Source organism: Lutjanus erythropterus, chromosome 7 (assembly GCF_056507025.1).
Source record: "Lutjanus erythropterus isolate fLutEry1 chromosome 7, fLutEry1.hap2, whole genome shotgun sequence".
NCBI classification, from domain to species: domain Eukaryota; kingdom Metazoa; phylum Chordata; class Actinopteri; order Lutjaniformes; family Lutjanidae; genus Lutjanus; species Lutjanus erythropterus.
In genome coordinates this window covers 5191140-5206192 of record NC_139323.1, presented here as the reverse complement: position 1 = coordinate 5206192, position 15053 = coordinate 5191140, and positions in this window count along the sequence as shown.

Genomic DNA, 15053 nt, shown 5'->3' with positions numbered 1-15053 from the left:
AATAATGACAGTTGAGAGACCTTCTCTGCCAGAAATGGTAAAGAAGCCAAACTCTCAACAAATAAAGAGCAAGCAATAACTTAATTTTTTTTTTTCATCTAAGATACCTCTTACACTGATATGACTGTGATCATTGTCTGGGATAATGTTGTATCTGCCAAGTTCTTATTTTATTTTTTATATTTTATCTATTTTTTTCTCCCCTTTTCTTTATTATTGATACTGTTTAGTCATTTTTATGCATCTGTTAGTTTACTTTTGATATTAAGTTTTTGGATGGTATGTCTTGTCTTATAATTACGTTGCTGGTTTGTCTTACAATGGTGTTAAAAAACAAACATATTTTCAAAATTAGCACCCTGAACAAGAGGTGACACAATGCCAGAGCGACCATCATTATGCACAGCTGTTGTGATTTATAACACGTTTTAACATTTTAACATTTACCTGCAAACCATCATCAACATTAACCTTAGTTTATCATGAAACAGAGTTTACAAAATGCTTGTAAAGCTTGTAAAGTGTAAAAGTTTGTAAATATAAAGGATCAAATGAAACGATCATTAAATTGATGACTATATGAATATAACCATTGATAAAATTGATACCACATAATTATTGAAAATCAAGTTCATGTGTCTTTATATATTGTGGTAGACAGTAAAAATAATTAGATGATAAAATAAAATGCAAACATATTCATCATTTAAAGGAAAGTTACACATCTCTCAGAGTAAGTGAACCAGTCCTCACTCATGTTGGCATGCAGCTATTCCAAAAGCTCAGGTGGATACCTTTTGCAGGACTGACCTGTACAACATGATACTTGTTCCTTTGGGTTCTGCTGTGTGTTGACTTTGAACAGCGAAATAATAGGAGAAAGATTTGAAGATGGGTTTTTCACATTTCAGCATGTTACTGTAGTAAAAGCACAGGTGTGAATAATAAAATTATGATTTCTGAATTTCTTTTAGCTGCTTCAGTTTCAGGGAGCTGGTATAAATAAATATTTGTTGTGATAAAGGCCTACGATGAGGAGCCAATTATACTATAAATGTCATTTTTTATGATATATATCTGTGACTAGATTCCTGCATCTTCTCACCAAGGACAGGAAAAGGTCTTGAACTTAACTGAGTGAGCAATTTACATACACATTTGATATGTATTAAATAATAATCAAATAATAACATATTATTAAGTTGAAAAAATGTAATTCAGGACAGAATTTGTCCTACTAAACATATAAGCCAGTGCAGATTTGTTGTTTATGACGTTCTCACACCCAAGTTGCAGGTGCAGGGCTTCCCAGTCAATTTTGTCAAGTAATAAATACTTATAGGTATCTATATATGTAACATTCCAAAAAATTGAAAAGATGGTGCTTCTCAAGTCCTCAAGTCAAGGAAGACAAAGCAGACACATTTCACTCAGTGTTATTTGGCTCACATCACAGTAAACAAATGCATATACCTTTTGGCACAGAACCTTCATCAGAGCGTTTGCAGTACTATGCAGGTTCAATTTGTTGATATACACAGGGGCAGAGAAAGACACAGCTGAGGGTTGGGCCCAATTATTTAGGAACCAGTTATTTTTCTTTTCCAGGTTTCATAAAACACTTTTTAGTAATTATAATGAAATAAAGAGACACATTCTTAAATGACAATCCTAACTCAAATTTTAAGATGAAATCACTGGGTCCTTTTGGTACCATAGTGTTGAGGGTGTACATCCAAAACATTTCTCTCTGGGCCAGTTTCTTTAGCACATCTCATCCTCTGCTATACTAGGCTTCATGACTTTCTCACTGAGAATCTTAATGAAGAGGGTTTGTTGTGTAAGGGGTCCTTTGGTCTGTCCTGCATTTACTAGCCCACAAGGACACAATTTCATAAATATATATAAATAAAAGTGTAAAATTTGGGTAGACCTTAAAGTGTGGGTCTCTTATTATCAACACAGTAACCTGCATTCTTCTAACGGCAGAGTTGGAATTTACTTTGGAAACACCCAGCAAAGGATGCAAGGATGCAAAAAAAAAAAGCACAAAGACTACTTGGTGAGTAACTTACTTAAGTTAACATACGTAATGGTGGCTTGTGCTTTTAATGGATAAAACAGCTGAAGGTATGACTGGAAATGGGGGAGGAAGAGAGGCAGCAAAGGGCCACCAGGCCGCTGCAGAGGACTCTTAGCCTCAGTGCATGGGGTGCACGCTCTACCAACTTGAGCTACCTGGGTGCCGTGATAGCTTTTTTACGTGACTTCTCAGACATGAAGGAAGCGCAGCAGCAATCAGCTGTAACAAATGAGAGCAGCTGAGCGACAAACATCACAGCATTTAACAACTTCGACGAACTCTGTGGTCAAGAAAACAACTTTGTGCTCAGTCAGTTTCACCTCAGCAGCTCTGTACCTGCTCTGCATGTTGGACTGCAATGTGTTTCCTCAGAGCTCCTGGGGCAGCAGAGAGCCTTTTCTCCATCACTGGAGATATAACATGAATAACCCCTCATTTTGTTATTCTCATACAGGCAGGAGCCTGTAAGACACTTTCAAATTGATAAATTCATTAATCAATGCAGTAACCAGTTCGGTTTCATATTATATTCCATAAAAACTGAAGTAAAGGACTGGAAATGGTGCCCCTTTCCTTTTCATTCAGTTAAGAATATATGAATCAAATCTGACAGAAAAAAAAAAAATCCTACACCTAAATGGAACGTGTGTCATAATTCATAATTAATGTAAAATAATATGAAACATAAAACCCACATGTGAAAAACACAGAGAGAATGCATCTAAACATGCATAAAACCCACTTGATAATATCAGTAAAAGTAAGATGTAAATTAGGTTATAAAAAGAATGATGGAAAATAAAACCTATTGAATAATAATAATAATAACATTCAAATCAGAAATAGAGTACACAGAATGAATGAAATCAAGGAAAATACACCATTTTAAAGGAAGTGCAGCAGTGCACAAGTGCAAAGCAAAATGCTAAGCTAAGAGTAATAGCTATTTAAAGACTTAGGTGAAGATACACATTTTTAGCTTTCTTTTAGAAACATTTAGCGAGCTGGCTTCTCTGATATCTGCAGGTAGTGTCCTCCAGAGCTCTGGGGCATAACTAACAAGTGCTGCATCCCCGACTTTCTTTCGACTGTTTCATGGGAACCTCCAATAAACCAGCAGCAGACGGTTGCAGTGTTCTTGGAGGCAATTAGGGAGCTGGGGAGTTAGAAATGTAACTTGGTGTTAGCCCATTAAGGGCTTTGCATGTAAGGAGGAGGACCTTACAATCAATTCTAAATGAAATGACACTAGCAGCGTACCTATAGTATCATATTTTGAAGCATAAGTGCACTGACCAGGCTTTAGGAGAACGACCATGTGGACTGCTTGGATTTTGGACGTGTTAAGCAATCTAAATGTGTTTGATGGACAATATCTACTTGTATTCACCCACATTTAATTTCATAATGAAAGTTATACATTTTTAATTTCAATGCACAACCTTCATTAACTCACACATAACAAACCAGTTACATATCTGCACCAACTTTCCTGTTTAATTCCTGTTTAATCCTTCCCTTTCCCTGTTCTAATAGCTCCAGGGTCAGCAGTGTCCCAGCCCAGGACACATGCAGTATAATTAACTCCCACCCTCCACCTCAGTTCTGCAGAAACACATATTACTATTCAAAGCAAGCATGCCGCACTCCGTTCAAAAGGGAATTAAGCTCAATTTCCTGCTGCTGGTGACCCCACAGAGATTACTGTGACACTGTAGTGGGGAGATATGTGCAGTGTGCTGCTAACAGCTGCATTTCCACAGAGATTAGTTCCCCATGCTCCAGTGACCAGGCCTGAACAGATACAGATACTGTTCCATCTGGGTGGTCTGCACAGGACAACAGTAAACAAAACAAAACAAAATGGTAGCATTGAGAACAAGTCACACTTTGTTACTCTCTAAACATACAGTACAAGTGGAACCAATTGTGCCTCAGGCATGTCAATGCAGTCATATTAACGTCAGCGTGTTTATATGTAAGAATATCAGATATTTCATGAGGTAGCACAAATAATGAACAGGTTTGGTACCATCAAGCTTTTACAGAGAACAAAACAGAACCTGTGCTCGCCAACCATGTCCTCCGAACTTGTCCTACAGATGAAGACACAAACGTAAAAAGTGCATGTAACTGTACAGTATGTAACTACTGCACTTAAGTAGATTTTTCAGGTACCTGAGGTTTACTTCAGCATTTATTTTTCTGACAACTTTTTACTTTTACATTTTGACAAAAATTTGAATATTTTTATTTTGCATCATTGTGCACCGCCTTCCAAACATCAAGACAGAATTTAACCTAAATGGAGTTGACAATAATATAGAAAAGGCAGTTTCTTGCTGTATCCATCAGTGTATATCACACGGAACAGACGTAACAAGATGAAAAATGGTGTAAAATGTGAAAGATGAAAACAAAGTAAAAAACTTAACAAGACAGAAAAGACATAACAAGATGAAAAAGATTAATCAGACAAAATCTAAATATACCAAGAAAAACCATGTGAAAGATTTAACAAGACAAAAAAGACATAAAAGACATAACAAGACAACAAAGTCACAAGAAAGATTTTGTGAAACAAACCACATAAAACACTTAACAAGATGAACATGACTTAAAAGACATAACAGGAAGGAAAAGATGTAACAAGACAAAAAACTAAGTAAAAGACGGAAGTAGACAAAAGTTTGCAACAAGACAAAAAAGATGTGAGAAGACAAACCATGTAAAAGACGTGACAAAAGAAAAATGACGTAAAAGACGTACCATGACAAAAAACGATGTGACAAAATAAAAAATGATGTGACAAGATGACATATGACATAACAAAACAAAAAACTGATCTAAATGATGTAACATAACAAAAGATATGTAACAAGATGGAAAATGACATAAGACAAATAATGATGCAATAAAATATAAGAGGACAAAAATTATGTAATCAGGTGAAATATTACACAACAAGATGAAAAATAATGTAACAAGACAAAAAAGACACAACAAGATGTTTGGGACATTTCACATGGTCATCCTTGGGCTAATAAGATTTTCCATGATAAATTACTTTTCAGTAATTTCAGGAGATTAGAAGTAAAATGTGTCTTATGTGTAGTGAAAAATGGTCAGTTGATATATGGTGTAAACCAAAATGATGAATTTACTGTCTCATACAGATTTTCTTGGCGTAGAACCTTATGTGAAGTGTGATTTAAACAAAGGACAAAGATTGTTATGTGCAGAATTATGTTCAGGAACATAACTGGCCTTAGAGACCAGCAGGAGGAGGACACACGCTGTTTGTTATGTGAGCTTGGTGAAATTGAGAATGTGGTTCATTTTTTTTTTGTTGTTTTGCTGTCCTACGTAGGAGGACTTAAGGGATATGGTTTTTACAAAATTGTCCTCTATTTGTGCTGATTTCTTTTGGCTGGATGAGTATGAGAAACTTGAGCTTGGCTTTAGAAGGGGAACCTTTTTTGTAGCAAATTTTATTTGTCAAGCTTAGGAGAGAAGGCAGAATACTCAGTTTAAGAATGAGCTATGAATTGGACTGTAATCTTGTATTGAAGGGAAAATGTTGGAGCACTGCAGCTGTATTTGGTGTCTTGTAAAGCCATGAGGGTTGGGCACGTTTTGTGCATTGCACAAAAATAAAAGGAAATCAATCTGTTTGCATATGGATCGAACAGCAAATCAGTATATTTCTCAAAATGTCGACTTATCCTTTAATACATCAATACACAACTTATCTAACAACAGCATTAAATTGAAAAGGAAACACAAACTTCTATACATTGAACAGTCTGCTGATTGTGTTTGCCGTTCTTCCTAAACAGCCACGATCATGTTAGTGGACATAAAATGCTTTCAAACCTTCCATTTCTCTGACTTGTCCTGAAAGGGTGTGTGATTCAGACAAAACATTCACAGACAGAGCTCGTTCAGGGGAGGCTGTGTTAGGAAAGTTGGTGTACGGTATTGATTTGAATGTGTTAGACCTTCATATGGACCTTGGATAATATGACCACGTTTGTACTCGATCATTCACACTCGCACTCTTGTAACCCTGGAAACTTTTGAAGTATGATTTAATATTTCTTTTAAAATAAAATGTAGCCATTGTTTGCAGGACTACCTAAAAACAGTGTGTTTCGCCTGGATGGGCATGATTTTACTGTAGCAGTGCACGCTTCAGCGAGCTCTGTGACCTTTTGACCCTGTGCTCTGAGTATGTGGAAAAAATCAGACTAAGTGACAAAGACTTACAATTTCAAGGCAAAGCACTGCAATAGATTTTTGAATTTTGAAATAAACTTTATAAAGTTTTGGTGACCTATAATCTTTAGTTTAGGTAATTTACTTTTCTTTTTTAGATAAATTTGAATATTTGAGTTTTTGAAACAAAAAAAAAAATTGGTCACACTGAGCTGCAAAACTGATTTGTTTTTTAGAGCCTGAAAAATTCAATAAATACATAAAACTTATTAACATTTACTTTCACTTTAATGAATTCACAGTAATTTTTTTATATACAATGTTTTGAGTTTCAAAGCTTTAAGTTTATATATTTCCATACATTATATACATTTATATATTCACTTCTGCACTACTTTATTTCTATCTCTTTGCTTGCATGATTTTCTTTGTATACATATTGTATGAGCATTGTTGAGAGGAGCTTGAGAATAAAATCTCCTTGAGAGACTGCTTCAACGTGATTGTTGTGCACATGAAATATGAAGAACTTCAGGACTGCTGACTGACCACTGTGGCAGAGGAAATCGTGTCTGAAATTAAACATCTGAGAAAAGCTGGTGTAAGAATTGTGTCATATGAAAAACTTTGTAAAACTCTTCTATCGTCCACACGCGAGGGGAGAAGGCTGCGGGGAGACAAACGGAGTGAGACAAAGACGTCCTCAGTAATAATTCAGATAATTGACGGCAACAACAAATTTCACTGCATACTGCACTGGAGCTCTCTGTTCAGCATGATACTCATTCAACATGTAACAGACTGTCATTTTTCACATGATTTCATGTTTCCATCTGCTTCCTTCTGCGGCCGCCTGCTTAAAAATTTATTTTTCCTGATTTTCAAGGCTCACAACTCAGTCAGCTCCAGTCTGGTGCATTATAATTGAAGTTGCCAGTTAAATAAATATTAAGCAGATATGTTTTCTGCAACAGGCAAGTGAAAGGAGTTTAAAAGTTTTAATGACAACCAAAAAACTCTAATTAAAGCTACTACAAAGAGTTTTGGACAAGTTATGAATCAGTCTCAATTTAATACCGATGCATCTACAGAGAAGACTATCCGTAATAAGACTGACTATTTCTATGTAGTGCTTCTTAATGGCTGCGATGGGGGCATATTCTCCTTAAAATTAGATGAAACAAGCCTATGTTTCCCAGCCAAAGTTACAGTGAGTAGTATGTTAGCTAGTTAGAAATAAGCAGGAGCAGAGTTTCAGTACACTTTTAGAAATAAGGGTTTCAAAAGGGGTCTTCTGGGAGGACTGAGGTTCTACCCAGAACCTTTGCTAGTGAAGCACTCTATTTTTGGAGAAAGGGTTTGTCAAGGGCTCTTTATAAGACTAAGGGCCCTATTTTACGCTGATCTAAAGCGCAAGTGGAAGGCTTGAGGCACAGTGGTTTCTATTTATCTAAGGTGTGTCCAAATCCACTTTAGCCAGCTTGCACCAGGGGTGCAGGGGTATCCTGCCCTGTCCTGCCACTTGTGCCAGCAGCGCACAGCAGGATGCACCTATCAGCTGTGCCCAAGTACCCTGATTAATTCACAGGTGAGTTTAGGCTAAGCATGCAATAAACCCATCAGCTCTCATCACCTTTAAGAAGCAGGTGCACCAGGAGCTCAAGCAGTGGCAGCATGATGGCGGATTTACCAGGAGGAAACAAAGAGAAAAGACTTTTAAGCACAGAAACATATCTCCTGTTTCAAGAAGTGAAAGCGTGAGAGCATGTTATACATGGCGACAGCAGGACGTCTCCAAACCAGGTTTCATTTATAAATAGTTTATTTTACATGAACACCTGCAAAAACTAATACAATGCATGAACCGAAAGAGTCATGCAGATATCTAACTGCTTATGTTTTACACTAAAGCACCTTGAAATTATATTTTATTTCATAATTCATTGTTAAGAAGCCGGTGAGCAGGAGCAGGGTAGATGAGCAAGGAGCAGGACAGAGGACAGACACCCACCAGAGCCAGATTGAGGTGCAGCTTCAACTCGTGCAAAAAATTAAGCACAGCTCTGACAGAAGTACACATACCGTTTTCTTCCTGTGTCGGACTGATTACGTGGTCAGCTATGACAATATAAGATCATCATTGTTCAATCCTCATATTCTGGATCTCAGTAAACACGCAGACACAAACACTCCAGCTGCTCCAGCTGTTTTGTGACTGATCTGTTAAAAATGATCTGACAGCTGTGATCCCATCCCATGTGCACTTTGCAGGTCTACTGAGATTAATCGGGCTTTCTAATTATGATAATAATTCCTGATTCCTGAGTGCACACTGTTTGACATTAATGAAAGATGTTCTGTGATTGTGGAGATTTGTGCACACAACTCAGCTGAGCGCAACACATACACACACACACACACACACACACGCTTTTAACTTCAATATTTATTGCTGTTAGAAAATATGTTCAAAGGACATCAACCAATTCATAATTCTGTGTGGGGAAAAGATATAACATAAATGAGGGTGTTTTGTGATTGTAGAGGTGTGTGTATGTGTGTGTGTGCCTTGGAAAAAATGTGCCAGGTGCTATCTTGTGTACACAAACCAATTGCACCACAGACTTTGCACTTCGACCAGTTTTTAGCTGGTCTGAAGGGCAAGTGGTTTTTACTCCAATGCACCAAGCACAAGATAACAAATGCGCCGGGCCACACCTTCGTTTTGCCTTCACTTTTACACCTCCTGCCCATGGCTTGCAGACATAGCAAAAATGGCAACTGTGCGGGTGTAAACATAGCAAACCCACCTGCACCACCAGCGCAAAGGCTGGTGGTGCCAGCTGGTGGTGTTGAAATTCTTAAAGAACTCTTTCATCAAGGGTTATTTGTACCATAATATAAAACAGTTCTTGGTAGAACCTCCTGGCTGGGTTCTAGATGAAACCCTAAAACGAACCACTGCACCATGGAAGGATTCTTCTTTAAAACCTCTCATAAGGCCCGTTTCCTCCAAAGTAGCATTGGTTTTTTAATAGGTTCAAGATTTTTGGTGCTATCTAGTGAAGCAGTTTTCAGCAGCACCATTGGAAACAAAGATGTCATCAACAGAGGGCGTTGCACAGTGGACAAATTGACTTGTGTTCCCAAGGAACAGCTTGGAACTGCTTTTCTGTTTCTGAACCAATTTACTTTTGTTGGAAATGTTCTGAACAATAGTTGGTTTCCAGTGAAGCCTTTCACAGATGATTCTAGTTGTCATGGGTGCCTGGTGACAGTTAAAAGTGGGGGTGTGAGATTGGTATGGCAGGAAAATTTTCAGTAATCCCTGATAGTGCCATTTCTTGCAATAAAGAGTCTTCAATCATGACCAGTAAAGCTGCCACTTCACTATAAAGCTGAGTTTATGTTGTACTATCATATATAAAAATATCATTTTTTTTATTGCAGTCTGTACTTTCAGTTGTGAGTGGTAGATGAACACACACAAAGGGTAACCATTTACTGTGTACTGTTGGTAGTATAATTAAATTATAATTAGCCTAATCAGCCACCATCAGCAATCAATACACATATTATATTAATAACTAACAATGTCAAACAATGTCTTGTCAATTTGGCATCATAATCGATAAAAATAAAATGGAAATCCGTACATACTTTACAGTCTGGGCTCTGTCACCTCAACTACCTAACTATTAACCTGTTGTCTCTGAAAGGGTTCAAACTGGAACCTTTATAAACAAAATGGATCTATTGTCACTCTCACTTCTCAACCTGTCTGCAGCACTGACCTAAGGAGGAGGCGCGGACCTGTTTATGAGCAAGAGCGCTCAGAGGTTGTTTTTCAAACATTTTGGATTGAAAAGTGGATTTGTCTTCACTCCTGCTTCTCAACCTCTCTGCAGCAGCGAGCCATGTACGAGCAAAGCACAGCGGCATGCTAATTAGTCTCTGTCAAAGGTGACTGCTGTCCAGAGGAGTAGTTGTGAACGTACAGACAGAAGGAGGCAGGAGGGACAAAACAGAAAGAACCAGCTTCTCTGGTGAGTGCTGACAGAGGCTAACACAGCAGCTGGCGCCTGCCGGCTGGTGCTCACTAGCTGTTAGCATGTTGCTCATTAACTCACAGCTGCCTGTTTGGGGTGAATAAACATACTTGCATGAGTAACACGAGGTGAATATTCCCTTTACTTTTGCTGTGAAGCATGCACAGTCAGTCTCGCTTCCCTCACCTCGCTTCCTCTCCCCCCTGCCCTGCGTACAAGCTCAAACATTACTTGTTGCTGATTGACCGCTGAAATAGCGTGATTGGCCTCAGTCCGAGACACTTATTTACAGAGCCAGGGCTGTGTAGAAACTTTTTTTTAAGCACACACACAGAACAGGGAGCCAGAGGACCATGAGGAGATATTCACTGAATATGATAAAAAAAAATGTGTGCTGGATTAGAACAACACACCAGACCTTTAATTAGTGATGGGATTGGTGAATATCCCAGCCCTGCTCATCTATGAGTCATCATCTGAATTTTGGAGATATTTAGTCAGCGTGGAGCGGGGAGATTTCCCTGTGTATTCAACAACATGTGAGCACACTTCAAAACACAGCTGACCTTTGGTGTGTGCAGCTAACTGGGGCTGTGAAGGAGTGGATTGTAGTCACATGGCGAAGCAGACCAGATAATGCATTAAACAAATTGAAGCTAAATGTGTCAACAGACTGACTCATGATCAAACATGCTGTGGAGCCTGATGTCTTACTGCCTCTGATCCTACAGTGTGTCCATGAATATTACATTTTAGTCCCAAAGCAAGCTCTCATCAGCCTTTATTCCATTACAAGGACCTTACATAAAGGCTGCATTGTGTTCCAAACAAGTCAGCTCCTCTCAGTTCTTTCACACATTATACACACCTTTCCCACGCTTACATTTTGTACCCTGACATCCTTTGACATCATATGAGACATTTGGTCAAATCATATGTCAAGCGAGTCCACCACACATGTAAGTAAACAAGAATGACGCATGAAGCGCATGAAGCATGTGAGTGCAGTTTGCTCAATATGATTTACAGTAATTAAATCTTCATATTACAGTGAAATGTCAGCCTGTTTTACTGCCGCTGCTGCCTCCAAAGATTATCAGCAAACAGGAAGAGAAGCCACACTATACATATTTAAATGCGCCAGACTTTAGTTATTTATTGAAAACTGTCGCTGTCCGTCAAAAATGTGTTTCTCATGTTGGACAGAACATTTTAAAAATGTATGTGGTCTGCCTCCCTCTCTCTGCCCTTTCATATCCTGTCACCTCTACTTGGCTATCCAGTAAACAGGGTCAGGAGGGTTACTTTAAAAATGTATTCTGATACAGTTACTGATTACCTACCAAAAATATCATCAGCGATGTAATGCAGTTATCACAATATTAAAGTAATGTAACTTGATTACTTTCTGTTCTGCAACTATTGATTATTTTCAAAATTGATTGCAAATATTTTCTCTTTTGATTGATTAGTTGTTTGGTCCAAAAAGTGTCAGAAAATGATGAAAAATGTCCAAGATGACGTCCTCAACTGTCTTGCTTTGTCCACAACGCAAAGATATTCAGTTTACTGTCAGAGAGGAGTAAAGAAACCAGAAAATATTCACATTTAAGAAGCTGAGATCAGAAAATTTAGATTTTAAAAAAAAAATAAAAAAATGACTAAGAACAATTAATCAGTTAATTTATCCTGTCACAATATTGTCAGTTAAAAAATAGGTCCAAACATGAGGAGCACATGGTTCTATTTTAAAGTCTGTCCTGAAATGATTATTTTCATTATTGATTAATCTGTCGATTATCTTTTCCATCAATCAATTAGTTGTTTGGTCCATAAATGTCAGAAAATGGTGCAAAATATCCAAGACGATGTCCTCAAATGTCTTGAAAGAAACCAGAAAATATTCTCATTTAAGAAGCTGAAAAGCTGAAATTTTGACTTTTTTATTACAAGATATGATTGTCATTGAGGCTATCACGTGTTTTCATGTTTGTTGTTAGGTTTATTAGTTTGTCCAGTCATTCCTTCCTTTTCGTTCCAATTTACTGATTGATTTATTGCTTTAAAGACAAAAAATGGAACCTAGTGAAGCATTTTTTCACTAGAGGCCATGATAATGAATTAGCAACTGTGTAAATCCCAATTTACCAAATATACCTGTAATCTGATTATGTCTTCTATAGTTCCCTTCTTCTAGTATCCAGATTATGTCCATTACATGTAATCTGTTACTCCCCAAGCCTGAATAAACAACACATAATAAAGAGGTACTAGAGGCTACTAGAAGTAGAAGAAACGTCATTGTCTGTCCAACCAGTAACTGATAAAATTTCTCACTTGAGAGCTAAATCAATGTACTATTCTTTGCATATGCAGTAGAAAGACTTGAGAAACTCCTATGTTTATAACACACAGTTGGATGTGTAGCCTGGGATAAAGAGTGCTTCATTTCTCCTGTGCTCTGTGGCTCTGCATGCTTACATTTCATTCACATTGTGCTGTGAGTCAAAGATGCTTTCATGCCATCTGTCAGTGTAAGTACCTTGAGAAATGCTCTAATATGTCTAATATTAGCTGCTTTTCCCAGCGTACATCCCCTCAGTGGCTGTATCCTAGGGGAGACCATCTGGTGGCTTGTTTTAGGATTCGTACAACAGGAGGGGGGGGGGCGGTCCAACACTGGGCCTCTATAGCATGTATACAGTGCATACACTAGTATACATTAGTTCTACATATATAAATGAATATTTTTACAGTATCTATTCTCAAGCCCTTTCTATGGAAGACTATTTCCACAAGTGACAGAATAAATATATCCCCATGGTAAGTCATGTTTATGAGATTTTAGAAAAATCTGAATTATGAGATAAAAAGTAATTTTTATGTATTTTAAAATTTTTATCTCATAACTTTGACTTTTAAAAAAAAATCTCATTATTATGACATCTTATCTCATAATTTTGACTTTTTTTCCTCATTATTCTGACTTTTTTTGAAATTGTGATTGACTTTTTATCTCATAATTTTAACATTTTATGTAATTATTATGACTATCTCATACGTTTGACTTTTTATTTCATTATTTTGACTCTCATTATTATGAATTTTTATATCATATTTCTGACTTTTTTCAATCGTGATTGACTTTTTATCTCATAATTTCAGCATTTTTTTCTAATAACCATGACCTTATCTCATAAGTTTGACTTTTTATCCCATTATTATGGCTTTTTTTAATCTCATAATTATGAGTTGCTATCTCATAATTTTGACTTTTTAACTAATAATTCTGACTTTTTGTCTGATCATTTTGACTTTTTGTCTCATTATGAGTTTTCTTCTCTCACAATTATGACTTGTTATCTCATAATTATGATTTTGATTTGAAAAAAAAAGAAAAAAGAAAAAAAAAATTGCAGGATGCATTGTATGGTGACCCAGTGACACATAAATGGGCTCAACGACTGCAACAGGATGTTCTTCTACAGACAAAAACGCATGACATTAGAATCTTTTAAAGTGCTTCATAATCACACTAAAACATCTAAATATAGGAGCTTCACACAATGTGGCTAAATGTCCCTCTGAACGCTGATTCAGAAGTTCACGTGTCCCTGAGCAGGACACCGAACGATGTGTGTTTATGAGCAGAAGTGCAAGTCACCTTCAACAAAGCCAAAAATGTTATGTCATTTAAATGCTACTTACACAGAAATACTTATGACTGGGAACGTAATGTGAGAAACAAATACACAACACACAATATACACAATGTGCACACGGTGGGTTTGGAGGCAGATTCTGATATTGTGTACATTTGGCTGTGTTTTACTCCAAAACACACAGAAATCCACCCCCACACACACATTTTGTTTTTCCTGGCAGTACGGAGGGGGCTTTGGAACAGCTGTTAGACCAACTATAGACAACATTTGCAGAAAAGATACTGTTAGCAATAAAGAGTGGACATTGCCAAGAGTCACTGGCAGAATGGCAGTAAACTATGTAATTTTAACTTTTTTTTTTGGTGACTGGTGAAAAGGGAACTACATCTTTATCTTGTAACCATCCAGCCCAGGTCCTCACAGACATTTTCACTCTATATACTACGTTGAAAGCCCTGTGTGTCTCATACAGTCATTTGTGTGTCCGTATGAATTGTCGAGGGGCGTGACAAAATGTCAGTTTTCAGCAACTTGGCAATGAAAACGGACGTGAAGATGCAAGAATAAAACATTTCTAAATAGGGTCACAAAATGCATTCCAGCTCATGAATGAATCTTCCTTCAAGTTTATTAAGCCTTTCGACATTCTCCCAGTGAGCTGTGCATCGTAAGGCCACTTGCAAGCAATAATTTGACACAATCTGTCACTGGAGCCGAAGACAGTCGGCAAACATCCAGCAGCAGGAAATGAAACTCTAATTGAAATGTTAGTTTCTTACTACAGGAGCCCCAAAGTGTGATGATTCACTTCTTCTTCACTCCACATATTAGTCAGTAAAAACATTTTGCATTTAACATAAGCTCTTGTAAACATAATGACAACCTGCAGATAATATCTCAGTGCACCTGGTGCCATATGATGTTCATTTGTGCTGGCATATGGTCTGCTTTGGATAGAATTAGCATCGTATTTCCATCTAATTTACATAGCACCTCCTCTGATTCCAGAGAGTTAGTTCTGCTACCTGAGAGGATTAC